The following is a 15,708-nucleotide window of genomic DNA, read 5'->3' on the forward strand; positions in this document are numbered from 1 at the left end:
TCATCTGTCCTCCGCTCTCTTGATGAGGTCAGACAGCAGATGGGATCAGTGAACTGGAGTGCCTACTATCCTTTTTTCTTCAGCCCTCACCTGTAAGGTATTTTCAAACACAGGTTTTCTATTCTTCTTAATAGGTACATACCTCATTGAAAGATATGGCAATGAGCAGGGTGCAACAAAGGTGGACACACTAATATTTGAGATATTAATTAGCCAGTGCTCATAAGGTTATATATTGAAACTAGTTTTCATCAATTTAGGAGCAATTTAGATGTGGGCAATTGCAGTAAAAATTTAAACCCTGCTCTAAAGAACAAAAGATTTATTGATTTCATTTCTCATAACTTCAGTTGAGAGCAAAAATGTAATCTTCATTTTGTATTATTTCTCTTTTCATTTCGGCCTCTGGCTCTGGCCCAAGTGGCGCATTTAGACCCTGCAAGACTCGTTAGCATCAGGGCCCATCTAACACCACGACGGGGTCTTCAGCCAGTGTGCCTGTCTTTCTTATTTCCACGGCACAGTCGACGGTCCCACTCTCATCTTTCCTCCGCTCTTGGATGAGGTCGGACAGCAGATGGGATCAGTTGACTAGAGTGTCTACATTTTGTTTTTCCCTTTCCTTCTCCCCTCCTTTTTTGTTATATCACAATACAAATTTTTGCCTATGTGTAGCCATGTGTTTCCAGATTACGGACAATCATTGAAGAGTGCAGGATTTGTAATGCATGACCCTTTCTTTCAATGTGATTATGTGCTGATTAACTCACATGACTTTGCTACACTGTGACTGGAATCTGGCCCTAATAATAGGTGGTTATTTATGCACCAACACCTGTTCCATACAATTGTGATACAATATATGTCAGGTTCTTGTTCAAAGAAGTCAAATTGCAACCTTGTACTCTTTATTCATCACACAGTTATGGATAGCATTTCTGTTTATCTCTATGAGAAAGTATCTGTCTTTTTGTGTACAAGTTGATTGAATTGTGGGGAGAAGCTGATCCAAAGAAGTTTTCTAGCATTATTTACACCGCTTGATCAAATCCAGACACATACAATTGGTCTGAATTTATTTGTGATATTAAATACCCAAGAGGTAATGAATTTTCTGAGCATACGAGAGTAAAAAATATCACTACTGCTGCTTATCTGATTAGTCTGATAGATTACTATCATTGCATTTTCCAATTTTTGAACAATTACATCATTATATAATAAACGATTGTAATTGCTCTTACTCACAGATTTTTACCACTGTTTATAAGGGGATTCATTAATTATAGCATACCCCCTTTTTTCTTTTAGTCAAGTAAGGAATAATAAAAGTTAAGTTTTAATAAATTAAATTTTTCATAAATTCATACATATTATTCAAAAGAGTGCTCCAAACAAAGGAATTTCTTTTCTTTTGGTGAGATGTGGGTTCTTCTACATCCACTAAATTTATGTATATCCCTGATGGACTTAACAAGGAATTCGAAATAAAGTGGTTTCTTTAGATTGTAGTACATTGGGAGAATTTTGAACAAAAAGCCCTTTAAGAAAGAATCTTTTTTGGTACATTTTGATCTATATATATTTTTTAGTGGGATTAATTATTTATTGTATATACCAATAATCTTTTTTAATTGAAGAAATAAGGATGTTATAAATTTAGATTAGTTGGTGGATTATATGTAAGTTTTATGTATCTTATAGTGTGTATTATGCATCGTTTTAAACTGAGTGCACCGCTGTGATAAGAAATAGCAGGACATCCCCCTTATACCTGTGGAACGCATGCGTCCACAGGCGGAGCTACTGTGGAACGCAGAGCGCTATTTATGACCGTAACGGAAGTGCGTCATCGGAAAGACCGGTGGAACGCATAGAACTTCCGGGTACGCGAGCGTGGAACGCATAGCGTTCCGATACAAAAAATACTTATTGTGAATGTATTTATTTTGTGAGGCGGCGTTTTGACATGGAGGCTGTGTGGGGGTGGACAGCATGGGATGAGTGGAACTCTATTCTGTGATTTGAGGTGTTATCACTGTGGGTGTAACTCTGACCCACAGGAAGTACTCACAGTATATGATTTTAAATATTGATGTACAATATAAGTTTTATGATATATAACTGATCAATTTTTGACACATAAGTGTATGAGTATGATGAGCTATTTTTGATTTGAATTTTTATTTGTTTAAGATATATGGACTGCAAAGGAAATGATGGATTCATTTCCGGGTTACTTCTAGTATAAAAGGGGATGCATGCAGGTATGGATCATTCTGCCTTGAGGAAGAGTTAATAAGAACTCGAAACGCGTTGGCGGCTTCCTGATCCATTCACCTGCATCCATAATTGGAAAGGAACTTACCTAGTCCTGCTGCCGGCGTCTAGCTTGGAAGGAGCAAGGAGGAATTCCGGAAAACTCCAAAATTTGTTGCTCTTTTCATTGCTCCATGCTGGGAGCTTGGCACGGTACGGTTCCATTTTTATCAATGTTAAAGTGATTGCCTTCACTATTATGTAAAAGATTATTCTTTTTATATTCTTTTGGAATTAAAATAAATTACCAACTTTAAAACCTAAAATACTACACTATATGTGCCTTTTTACCTTTCCTTTTTTTGTAAGGACATTAATTACACAGGACGTTCTTTGATGTGAGGATTATTTGGAGAGAGGTGGACCTGTGGAAGAACAAAGAAATCTTGCTGGGACAATATCGTAGACTTTTTTCATCAATTAACTTCGTTCATATTTGTTTAAGGTGGTAGCGCCCAAGCTATATTCAAAATTTGTATACTTAGCAGCACAACAGGTGTTTGGGATATGTGATAGAGGTTTATGTACATAGCAGCAGAACAGGTGTGTGGGATATGTGATAGAGGTTTATGTACATAGCAGCAGAACAGGTGTGTGGGATATGTGAGGGAGGTTTATGTACATAGCAGAAGAACAGGTGGGTGGGATATGTAAGGGAGGCTTGTTGCACATAGCAGCAGAACAGGTGTGTGGGATATGTGAGGGAGGTTTATGTACTGTACATAGCAGCACCACAGGTGTTTGGGATATGTGATAGAGGTGTATGTACATAGCAGCAGAACAGGTGTGTGGGATATGTGAGGGAGGCTTGTTGTACATAGCAGCAGAACAGGTGTGTGGAATATGTGATAGAGGTAGGGACACGATTGTTAGGTCGACATAGCTTAGGTCGACATGTACTAGGTCGACAGGTCCAGAGGTCGACGTGAGTTTTTCACTTTTTTTTTCATTTTTTGGATTTTTTTTTCATACTTAACGATCTACGTGGACTACGATGCCAGGGGACATGGAGCACTAATTGGGGTTCCCCGTCACTTTACAAAGAAAACGAAGCCAAAAAAACCCATGTCGACCTTTTGACCTGTCGACCTAGTACATGTCGACCTAATGCATGTCAACCTTCCATGGGCGACATAAGTTGTGTCTACCCAACGACCTATACCCATAGAGGTGTATGTACACAGCGGTGCCGAGAGAGGGGGGGGGGGGGGGGGGAGGGTACAAATTATATGGGCCCAGGTCTGATAGAGGGGCCCAGGTCCATGCCTCCTTTGATTAGGCCATGCCCCCTAAACAGTTCTTGGGCCCAGCCAGGCTCTCAACTACCCTGGCTGGGAGGCATGCCATGCTCCTGTGAATGGGTGCGTCTGATGTGCTAGACACGCCCCCAAAGAGGAGTGGCCATGCCCTCAGTATGCTGTGGTCACACCCCCTCCAGTGGGGGCTGGGGATCCCAGTAAATTGTTGTACCGGGGCCCAGGATTTTTCTTGGCAGCCCTGTGTGTACATAGCAGCACCAGAAGCGTTTGGGATATGTGATAGAGGTTTATGTACATAGCAGCAGAACAGGTGGGTGGGATATGTAAGGGAGGTTTATGTACTGTACATAGCAGCACCACAGGTGTTTGGGATGTGATAGTGGTTTATGTACATAGCAGCAGCACAGGTGTGTGGGATATGTGAAGTACAGTACATAGCAGCACAACGAAGATAGGGAAGCGCAGACACACCAGTATCTTTCTTATAATCTCGTGCGAAGCGCAACGTAGCGCAGGAGACAGTGGAGGCGACATCTCTCACTGCCCGTCACAGACAGACACTTGTGTGGGGCTGTGAGCTCACACGCAGTGATTGACGCGCTCAGCCATCCTCTATGAGGTGACCGATTAACTCGTCTCCTATTGGGCAGCACCAGCAGCCTAAAGCAGTCCCGCCCTCCCTGGGGAATCCCCTTGAGTGACAGCACCATTCGACCAATCCCAGATGTGGCATCTAATTAAACCCCACCCATGTACTAGAGACGCGAAGAGAACTATTCTACACTGCACGGCTCCTATACTCCTCTATTAATTTCATGCTTCCAGATGGCCACGCCCCTACACTTTCATCCTCGTCCTCTAACTGGCTATGGATAGTGACGCCACTTAACCGGTCTCATGCGATTGGTTAGCCTTCCCTGGGAAGTGGGCTGGTCTCGGCTTCCCGTTTCACTCACTCTCTGCCGCCGCCTAGTGGTGCCGTAAGGTAAAGGGAAGGTTCGCCATCAGTGTCGCTGCCAGATCGACCAGCCGGGGGTCCGAGGAATGGGCCTGAGCGAGGGTCGTCCTCGGCTGCTGTGTCCCTGTGCTGCCGCGGAAGAGGCGGGCCCGGTGTGAGGGGGGCGGCTTCCGCTGCGCGTTCCCCTCTGACACGGAACATTTCCCTCCAGTGTGTGTGTGTGAGATCCCTCCTCCTCCTCCTCTGGCCATCTTTATCACATTCATTACCGCAATAGGAGAGCCAGCCGGCCCTGCCTCCACCGACCAGCCGCCCGGGAGCGCAACGACCAATCCGCACTGACTGCAGGGGCCACAGCCGTTGGGAGGCGCGTCAGCTGGATCCCGGTACTTGATACCCCTGCCCCAGCCAGGAGCTGCTCTGTCACCCGCTGGCTCCTAGGTGGGTCACTGATCTCCTGCTCACCCCTCTGTGTCTGGGTGTGTGTATGGGGGAGGGGGTGCCCCCACGCCATTGTCACACACGGAGAGACAGGAAGCCGGGGCTCTCCCTGCTCTGCCACTGGGGGGGTACTCTCCTGGGCCGGCTTCCTGTTGTGACTGACTCCCCTGCAGACAGGCTGTGCCCATGGATGGGGTGTACCAGGCAATGTGTGAGAGTTGTGGGGTCACTGCCAGGTCACAGTGTCTGTTCCCTGCATCCTCACTGAGAATGGCTGTGACCTCATGAGTCCTGTGACGTCACAATGGGAAGGGGATGTTGGGTGCTAGCCAGGATCTATGTACATGGTGACATCACACTCTTTGTTGTCCCCCCTTCCTCTTGTGCTGCTGCTAGTGTATCCGGATGTGTTGTTACCACAGGTCACATACAGTAGCTGGTCCTGTGTGTGGTCAGTAAGGAGGACACTATACCACAGGCCTGGCTGGTGCTTACAGTAGGTGCATTTTGTATTGAAGTTTACCGGTAGGTTGGCATTGCCATGCTGTTGTGTGAGCTATGATGAGTACTGGTATGCCTCATACTACTGCTCAGCAACTTCTGCCACTTCTTAATATTGATGTCCATTAAGTTTTCTTCCAGCTGGAAAGTCTGTTTTGGAATACAAATTCAGCCATGAAAGATGGTGACAGAGGAATCTGCCTCTCCATTTCTAGCATCCTGTATCGTAATTACTAATTCAGTATTGTGCCCAGCAAGCAATACTTCTGGTAATATGAAGGAAACATTTCCCTGATGGTACCTGGTTTCTCCATTTCTTCTTATTGATTTTTCCCTTTTAGGAGGTTTTAGTCAGGTGGTCAATAGGCAGCTGATGCCTGTGCACTTTACTGGCCATCCCTTTTGTGTACAGGGTAATTTGATTTGTAAGTAATAAATTGTTAATGATCTTTCCTTTGAGAGTCCCATCATTTCAAGAAATGAGCTATGTTATTGTGACTAGACTTTGTTTAGGTCGCATTAAGAGATCCAAAGCAAAATTTTACAATCTGAGAAACCCCTGAAGGCAAGATATGGCTGCATGTGTTTCATAATGTTCTATTTATATCTGCATTTATTACCGTATATTCTCATAGCTGAATATAAACAAGTAGATTTAACACTAAAACACCTTAAACATCATTCTGAATAATGTGGATGGCATTTTGCTATTTGCATGCTAACTGCCATAAACTTGTACTGTAGTTCATGTTCTGACTGAAGCGCCACTGTTCCTCCTGTTTGCTTTTGTAAAGTGACTGTGTGATGTCACACAAAGGGGCTGAACTTAATTGTGAATTCAAATTCTGCCATGTTGTGATTATGTTGAGTGATTCCGACAAATGATTGATCATTTCTCCAGGCCTTTTCTGACTGACAAGTCTCATTAAAAGCATTGGATTGAAGTATTGAAGTTACCATGGATCCTAGTCTTGGATTGGCTGAGCAGCTTTCAGTGTTCTGTGTTTGTTGCTGGTTATGGTTTTCTGACAAGGGGGTCGATTCAATTCACTGACAGTTGAATAGCGGCGGGAGTTTGCTCTCGGCGCTATTCAATACAGCGACGAGTGACCCTCAATTTTCGGGAATTCTTTTCTCATCCCCGGGGGATGAGAGAAGAAACCCGACAAAAGTGCTGCTGCGTGGCCGGCGCGAGGCTGACTCTGTCGGGAATCAGCCTCGCGCCGGGGAGTTAAGTCGGAGTATGCCCGTTCTCCCGACAATTCCATCTGTTTAGTCGGCGAGAACGGGCCATCGCCGACTTAACTGGAGCTGAATTGAATAGCGTCAGGAGCAAACTCCCGGCGCTATTCAACTGTCGGTGAATAGAATTGACCCCAAGGTGTCATATGTTAGTTGATAACTAGTTCTGTGGCTAAAACATATTTACTGATGTTCGTAAAGGGAAGGGACAAAAGGAGGGTGTTTAAACTTTATGGGGGCAATTCATTTATGTCATGTCTCAGGAAATATTACGAGGGTTATATATTACCACTACTTTTTAATCTTAATCTAAAGAGGTGCGCACAAATTTGAGCGAAGATTGCTTATTATAATGTGTATTGCTAGACATTGCTGCAGCACATAGAGAAAAAAATCGCCCCGTATGCGTTCATTCACACTTATCAGCAATGTACTTCCACTTAATAAACTAATAAGTGCATTTAAAATAGTACAAAGCAGAATCGGCTGTGTTGTTGCCTTCATTGCTGTCTAAAATGTAATGGGGTCAATTCTATTCGGCAACTTAAGAATAGCGCTGGGAATTAGCTCCCGACGCTATTCAATTCAGCTGCTAGTGACCCGCAATTGTCGGGAATTCTTCTCTCATCCCCGGGGGAAGAGAGAAGAAACCCGACAAAAGTGCTGCCTCGCGCCGGGGCGTTAAGTCGGAGAATGCCCGTTCTCCCGACAATTCAACCTGTTTAGTCGGCGAGAACGGGACATCGCTGACTTAACTGGAGCTAAATTGAATAGCGTCGGGAGCTAATTCCCGGCGCTATTCTTAAGTTGCCGAATAGAATTGACCCCAATGTGTTTAACAATTCTACAATGCAGTTTAAACTGTTTTTAATGGCAACAGTACAATTTGTTTTATTTGTTAAAGCAGCATGGTTTGTTAAATGGTTAGCATTGCTGCGTCACAGCACTGAGGTCGTGGGTTCAGTTAAGACCATGGTGGGAACTGTCTGGAGTTGGTAGATCATCCCCATGCTTGTTTGGGTTTCCTTCCAGAATACAAAAATATACTGGTAGGTTAATTGGCTCATGTTTTGCACAATATGATCTTCCAGGTTTATGCTTGTGGTCTGGGCGCTGGGGTGCCAAGTTAAATACATGAGCATAATATTTAGTCGTTAGTTATGCCTCGCGGGGTGATATAGTTCTCTTCCCTCTCCATCCAGTGATATACTGTAGCTCATTCAGGCTCACTAGTCCTCCCCATCAGTAGCTAAGGATCGCTGTACTCATTTCCTGGTCATGATATGTCTCCCGAGTAAGCTGAGCAGTTAATGCAATGATAACTTGATAATGATAACTTGCTAAGGCAAGTTCTGTGCAATAACTGGATTGCTTTCTCTATGTAATGTACTGTAAATGGGATCAAGATCCCCTCGAAGAAGTTGGAGAATGGTGACTTATTGTGGGGCATTCAATTGTTTTTTCTTGGCTGTGATAATTAAGATCCACCTGACGGAGCAATTAAAGTGTTGGTCCATTCGGGTGCGAATAGGTGTGGGCGCACACGTTTCTGCTCGCAGTCTTCTGAGGTGGCAAGTAGAAATGGTGCAAAAGTCTGCTGTATGGGCATCTAAACGGCACTTTTCACTATGCGTCCATTACCATAGATATGTTTTGCCACCTCTGGAGGTGCTTGCTCTGTCAGGCTCTCTTAATTAGCGTGGCCAATAAAATGATTGAATTCCGCCTATGACTCTTTTAGATATGTAATTAAAATGTACACCAGACATTCTGGGCGGATTTCAAATGTTATTCCCGCCGGCAGCCCGATTGCACCAATTAGTTTAGTTGGATTTAGCGGCTTTACACGGCTAAATCTGACACTAATGGGAGCGATCAGTGCGACAGGGGCATCAATTGTATATTGCCCCCTACGATCTCCCGTCACCTTTAGGCTGGAGATCAGGGGCGATAATATTTGAATTCCCCCCCCCCTCTGTGTTCCTTCTGAGAATGCAGAGAACTACATACTGAGGATAGGTAGAGGGATGCCGCTGTCGTATATGGACAGCCGGCGTCCTGTCCGCCGGTAATACATACTGGGGTCGATTCAATTCGGCAACAGATGAATAGCGCCGGGAATATAAAAAATAAATAAAAAATAAAAAAATATATATATATATTTTCTCTTTTTTTTTTTTTTCCCTTTTTTTTTTTGATTAGCTTGGTATTGTAAGCCATTGGCAGTTGTGTGCAGCTACTGGTGGTGTGGTACAGTTGGCATGTGGAGACCTTAGTGTAGTGAGGTCTCAATAAATGTTACATATTGTTTACGTACAATACCTATTTCTCTTACATCCTAGAGGATACTGGGGTCCATTTAGTACCATGGGGTATAGATGGGTCCACTAGGAGCCATGGGCACTTTAAGAATTTGATAGTGTGGGCTGGCTCCTCCCTCTGTCCCTCCTACCAGACTCAGTTTAGAAAATGTGCCCAGAGGAGCCGGTCACGCTGAAGGAAGCTCCTGATGAGTTTTCTGCATTTATTTTATATGTTTATCTTCAGGCAGGGCTGGATGGCACCAGCCTGCCTGCTTGTGGAACTTGGGGGTGGGGGGGAACGGCCCAACCTCTTGAAGAGTTAATGGTCCCGTTCCCCGCTGACAGGACACTGAGCTCCTTAGGGACTTATTCGCAAGCCCATCACGGCGAGCATACAGTCCCGCAGCACACTGCCACCCCTAACAGAGCTAGAAGAATGAAGAGTGGTGAGTACTGAGCCGGCGTCCAGGCTAGCGGGGCGCCGGCAATTATGGCGGCATGAGGGTATGGAGATGCACGGCTTCTAAATGGGACGGAATGCGTCCCCGTACACTGTACACATTACCTATACTGGCACAACAGCCTTAAAACGGTTTTCTCTATTTTAAGCAGCAGATTCCTCAGCCAGTATAAAAAAAGCGGGAAGACCGTGCACCATTGAAGGGGTGGGGCTTCACAGTGAGAGGATCCAGCAGCTCACCAGCGCCATTTTCCCTCTGCAGTGGACACACACGAAAGGGACGCGCAGCTCCTCCAGTGTTACTCTACATTACCTCAGCGGTACCAGGGGGTCCTAGCAGGGGGGGAGCGATAACTAGTGTATTAAGTCCCCTATCAGGGTACTTAGTCTACCATTCCGCTAAGCTTGGCATTAGCGATAAGGGTGCGGTGGGGGCTGGCTCCAAACATCTGTCTCTCCCTGAAGGGCTCTTTGTGGGTTAATTGTGCTTAACCTTTCCTGTGTGTGTGTGTGCTGTCACATTACATTATGTCAGGCAAAGAGTGTGTGTCTTGTACCGGAGAGTGTTCTTCCTCACCAGAGGGCTCACTACTGGGTACTCAAAGTTCACAGACTAGCGGGGCTGAACCGGAATGGGTTAATTCTCTTAAGGGAATGATCTCGACTCTTTCTACAAAATTGTCCCGCAATGAGAAAGACGCAATACTTAAAACAGACTGTGGATGAGTTTATGAACAGAGACTCAGTCCCCAAGACAGCGTCTCATTCCCTCCCATTTGTCTGCAAAAGTGATCTCTGGCCCATATCCTGCAGTCTGACTCTAACAGGTCAGACATGGTGGATTTAGAGGTGGATGCAGCTCTGTCACAGGGAATAGCCTCTATAAGATCCTCTATCAGAGATGTTCTGCATATTCCTGATAAAGGTGTCAGAGGAGTGTGAGGAATCTTATTTTAATGTAAAGAAGACATCCTCAGTCACTTCCTGCGTCAAAGGAATTGAATACCCTGTTTGAAGAACCATGGATTAATCCTGATAAGAAGTTTCAGATTCCTAAAAGGTTGCTCTCAGGAAAGAATGGGAAAATCCACCGATAGTGGACGCATCAGTCTCTAGGTTGTCACGTAAAATCGTATTGTCTGTTCCTGGTGCAGCCTCCCTGAAAGACACGGCTGATCGTAAAATTGAGACTACACTCAAGTCATTGTACACAGCTGCTGGGGTGGCCCAAAGACCCTCTATTGCATGTGCGTGGATCACTAAAGCCACTTCAAAATGGTCAGGTAACCTAATTGAGGGGTTAGATTCTTTATCTAGGGGGGTGTTGTCTTACTCCTGCGCATATACAGGACTCTGCAAACTTTATGGTGGAAGCAACAAAGGAAATAGGCGTGCTTAACGCACGCACCATTGCTATGGCAGTGTCGTCATGCAGAGGCTTGTGGCTACGCCAGTGGACTGCTGAAGCGGATTCCAGGAAAGGCGTGGAAGGCCTACCATTCACAGGACAGGCCTTGTTCGGAGATGAATTAGACAAATGGATCTCCATAGCTACTGCGGGTAACTCTACGTATCTTCCCTCCGCAGCCCCCGCTACCAAGAAGACTTATTCAGCTTCTAAGTTACAGTCCTTTCTGACGGCCAAGTTCAAGGTCAAATCCAGAGGTGCTTCTACGTCCTCCAGCGGCACAAGAAGTAAACCACGCAAACCAGGAACAGAGCTCAGGCTCTGCTTCCTCAAAGACTTCAGCATGACGGTGGACCGCAATGCCTGGAAGGCTGTCAGGTGGGAGCTCGCCTACAATTCTTCAGTCAAATCTGGTCAAATTTGTGCCAGGATCCCTGGGTCATAAATCTTATTTCCTGGGGTTACAGACTGGAGTTCCAAGAGCTTACACCTCAGATTCTTCAAATCGGGCTTGCCAGTTTCACAAGAGGCAAGTATAATGTTACAACATGCCATCCAAAAACTGGTACAGACTCGCGTCATTGTTCCAGTTCCACCTCATCAGCTAAACAAGGGGTACTATTCCAACTTGTTTGTAGTACCGAAACAGGATGGTTCGGTAAGACCAATTTTGAACCGTAAATCGTTGAACCCTTACTTGCGAGTGTTCAAATTTAAGATGGAGTATCTGAGAGCGGTAATCTCAGGTCTAGAGGGAAGAATTCCTAGTGTCTCTGGATATCAAGGATGCATACCTTCACATTCCGATCTGGCCGCCTCATCAGGCTTACCTACGATTTGCACTGCAGGACTTTCACTACCAGTTTCAGGACCTGCCAGTTGGTCTCTCTACGGCACCGAGGGTGTTCACCAAGGTGATGGCAGAGATGATGTTTCTACTCTGCAAACAGGGAGTGAACATAATTCTGTACCTGGATGATCTGCTGATAAAAGCAACGTCCAGGGAAAGGTTGGTGGACAGCATTGCTCTCTCAACCAAACTTCTCCAGGATCATGGGTGGATTCTGAACCTTCCGAAATCTCACCTAGAGCCAACATGGAGGCTTCCATTCCTGGAAATGATACTGGATACGGAGTCGCAGAAGGTGTTCCTTCCGTTGGAAATGGCGTTAGTGATCCAGTCGATAGGTCGGAACTTGCTGAAGCCAACCCGGATATCGGTGCATCTGTACATTCGCCTTGTGGGAGAATGGTGGCCTCTTACGAGGCTCTTCAATATGGAAGGTTTCACGCAAGACCCTTCCCGCTCGATCTGTTGGGCAAATGGTCCGGATCGCATCTTCACATGCACCAGAGGATCCGTCTGTCGCCAAAAGCCAGGATCTCCCTTCTGTGGTGGCTACAAACTTCTCACCTCGTCGAGGTTCGGAATTCAGATTTGGATTCTGTTAACCACAGACACAAGCCTCAGAGGTTAGGGAGCAGTCACTCAGGGGGAGCAGTTTCAAGGAAGATGGTCCAGTCAGGAAGTCGTCCTTCCAATCAACATTCTGGAACTCTGGGCCATATACAACGCCCTTCTGCAGGCCTCACATCTTCGTCAAGATCAGGTCATTCAGGTCCAGTCGGACAGTGTGAAGGCAGTAATGTACATAAATGGACAGGGTGGAACGAAAAGCAGAGCAGCAATGTTGGAGGTGTCAAGAATTCTCCTCTGGGCAGAGAGAAACGCTGTGGCGTTGTCAGCGGTCTTCATTCCAGGAGTAGACAACTGGGAAGCAGACTTCCTCAGCAGACACGACCTGCACCCGGGGGAGTGGGGCCTTCACCCGGAAGTGTTCAGGTGCTTGACAAGTCAATGGGGATGTCATCAGATCAACATGATGGCCTCTCGTCTTAACAAGAAGCTCAAGCGGTGTTGTTCCAGGTCGAGAGACCCACAGGCAGTGGCAGTAGACGCCCTGACGACTCCATGGGTCTATCAGATGGTGTACGTGTTTCCTCCACTTCCTCTGATCCCAAGAATTCTAAAGAGAATAAAAAGGGAAAAAGTTCAAGCAATTCTAATTGCTACGGACTGGCCAAGAAGGGCCTGGTATGCGGACCTTCTAGAGATGCTCCTCGAAGATCCGTGGCCTCTTCCTCTTTGCGAGGATCTTCTGCAACAGGGCCCGTTCGTCTATCAAGACTTACCACAGCTACGTTTGACGGCATGGAAGTTGAACGGATGATTCTAGCCAGGAGAGGGATCCCTAACAAGTTATCCCGACTATGATCCAAGCCAGGAAGGGGGTAACGTCTAAGCATTACCATCGTATTTGGAAGAAATACGTCTCTTGGTGTGAGAGCAGAACATTTTCTGCAGTGGAATTCCATCTAGGACGTTTCCTGCTTTTTCTACAAGTCCAGATTTCGGCCTTGTCCATTTTCTTTCAGAAACAATTGGCTTCTCTCTCTGAGGTTCAGACGTTTAATTTAATTTTCCATGAGGACAGAGCTGAACTCAGAACTCGTCAACAATTTCCTACTAAGGTGCTGTCTGCATTTCACATTAAGCAACCTATTGTGGTTCCGGTTGTCACGGACACCTCTGCTACTTCAAAGTCTTTGGATGTTGTGAGGGCTTTGAAGGTGTATGTGAAAAGAACCGCTCATCACAGAAAGATGGACTCGCTGTTTGTTCTTTATGATCCCTATAAGATTGGGTGTCCTGCTTCAAAGCAGACAATTGCACGCTGGATCAGACTTACTATCCAGCATGCTTTTTCCCCGGCAAGTTTGCCATGTCCAAAATCTGTACAGGACCGCTCTACTAGGCTGCCTGGGGTGTCTCTGCTTTGCAGCTCTGCCGAGCAGCTACATGGTCAGGTTCGAACACGTTTGCTAAGTTCTACAAGTTCGATACTTTGACCAAACTGAAGATCCTCAGAGGCCAATCAGTTTTACAGGAACCTTGGCACTCTCCCACCCGGTTTGGGAGCTTTGGTACATCCCCATGGTACTAAATGGACCCCAGTATCCTCTAGGACAGGCTTGGACATGCCTGCTCTAGGACGTAAGAGGAAAAAGGATTTTAATTATTTACCGGTAAATCCTTTTCTCATAGTCTGTAGAGGATACTGGGCGCCCGCCCAGTGCTTCGTTCTTCCTGCACTGTTACTTGGTTAAGTGATGTTGGTTCAGCCATTGCTGTTCCTGTTTCAGGTTTGGTTAGCTTGGCTTTCCTCGTGTGTGTGTGTGTTGGTTCGGAATCTCACCATGATCCTTATCTAGCCTTCTCTCGAAATATGTCCGTCTGCTCGAGCACAGTTTCCTAGACTGAGTCTGGTAGAAGGGGCATAGAGGGAGGAGCCAGCCCACACTATCAAACTCTTAAAGTGCCCATGGCTCCTATTGGACCCGTCTATACCCCATGGTACTAAATGGACCCCAGTATCCTCTACAGACTGAGAAAATGATTTACCGGTAGGTAATTTAAAATCCTATATTATATAAAAAAAAATTCTCTAATGGACTTGTGAGGCAATAGTGACTTAATATCAAGGAGTGAGGGTTCCTGAGCATTAATCTAGAGGAGAGCTTTGCATCTAGGAATGCTTACTCTTGTGGTGAATGAACTTTTACCCTGTATGGATTTCTGCAGAATAACGATTTCCATGCAAGAGACATTTCTGTGCGTTAATGAGGGAGTTTTTTTTTTATATGTGATGTATAAGATGTGGAATTCTGTCAAAATAAACAAATTATTCTGTACTGATATACGAGACCATTAATGTTTACTTCTTCTACATAGTTTACAAGATCAGATGTATTTTTTTTTTTTTTTTTTGTATGTGTTTTGGCTTAAATATTTTCTATATATTCAGCATTACTTTATGGAAAGTATTTCCTCTCAAGCCCAATAAGTATTGAAAGTATTTATGTTTTTATATGTGTGTGTGTGGGGGGCAATCCAATTACCTGCAAAGGGTGCAAGTTGCTGTTGCAGAAGCGTTGAATCGCTGGCAATGGCATCCTGCTGCCCCTCTCAGCCTGAAGTTGCACATTTTTGCTCACCGCCCTATTGCGAGCAGTTTTGTGCGAGTCCAGACTGTTGTAAAATGCGTCTGTTGCAGCGCTGTCTTGCACCTGCGAATACATTGCGGGTAATTAGAGTGCCCCCAGTGTCTGCTATTCAGACGGTCCAGTACCCTTTGTGTACGGACTCTTCTTTTTATAGTTATGAATTATTTGTTTGTAGAGAAGAGATGAGCGGGTTCGGTTCGTCGAGATCCGAACCCCCCCCCTCCCCTCCCCTCCTGAATTTAACCTATTTTACACGGGTCCGAGGCAGCCTCGGATCTTCCCGCCTTGCTCGGTTACCCCGAACGCGCCCGAACGTCATCATCCTGCTGTCGGATTCTTGCGAGATTTGTATTCTATATAAAGAGCTGCGCGTCGCCGCCATTTTCACTCGTGCATTGGAGACTGAACGGAGAGGACGTGGCTGCGTTCTCTTCCTGAAAAGCTCCGTAATCTGTGCTCAGTGTGCTGCAAATATCTGTGCCCAGTGTGCTGAAAATATCTACGTTCTCTGCCTGAAAACGCTCCATATTTGTGCTCGGTGTGCTTTATTGTGGGGACTGGGGACCACCAGTATAATGGTAGTACAGTACAGTAGGCCATTGCTGTATCTTGCAGCTCTGTGTCACTGCAAGTATCCATTCCATATCTGTGCTGCATTTTTGTGAGCAGTATATAGTAGGACAGTGCAGCATTTTGGTGACCAGCAGTATACATATATAGTACAGTACAGTAGGCCATAGCTGTATCTTGCA

General features: G+C 45.6%; 1 protein-coding gene across 5 annotated transcripts in view; it reads left to right on the top strand.

Moving 5' to 3' along the window:
- The first annotated feature begins 4,212 nt into the window (after positions 1–4,212).
- Positions 4,213–15,708, top strand: part of CSNK1G3 (casein kinase 1 gamma 3) — a 383,972-nt gene continuing 372,476 nt past the window's right edge. For 2 of the 5 annotated variants that reach the window (XM_063964224.1, XM_063964226.1), the window contains exon 1: positions 4,213–4,977. The gene's annotated coding sequence lies outside the window, so the exon portion shown is untranslated. The remainder of the gene's footprint in view (positions 4,978–15,708) is intronic. The other 3 variants (XM_063964222.1, XM_063964227.1, XM_063964225.1) reach the window with 3 other exon arrangements.

This window comes from Pseudophryne corroboree, chromosome 1 (genome assembly GCF_028390025.1).
Source record: "Pseudophryne corroboree isolate aPseCor3 chromosome 1, aPseCor3.hap2, whole genome shotgun sequence".
In the NCBI taxonomy this organism is placed as follows: Eukaryota; Metazoa; Chordata; class Amphibia; order Anura; family Myobatrachidae; genus Pseudophryne; species Pseudophryne corroboree.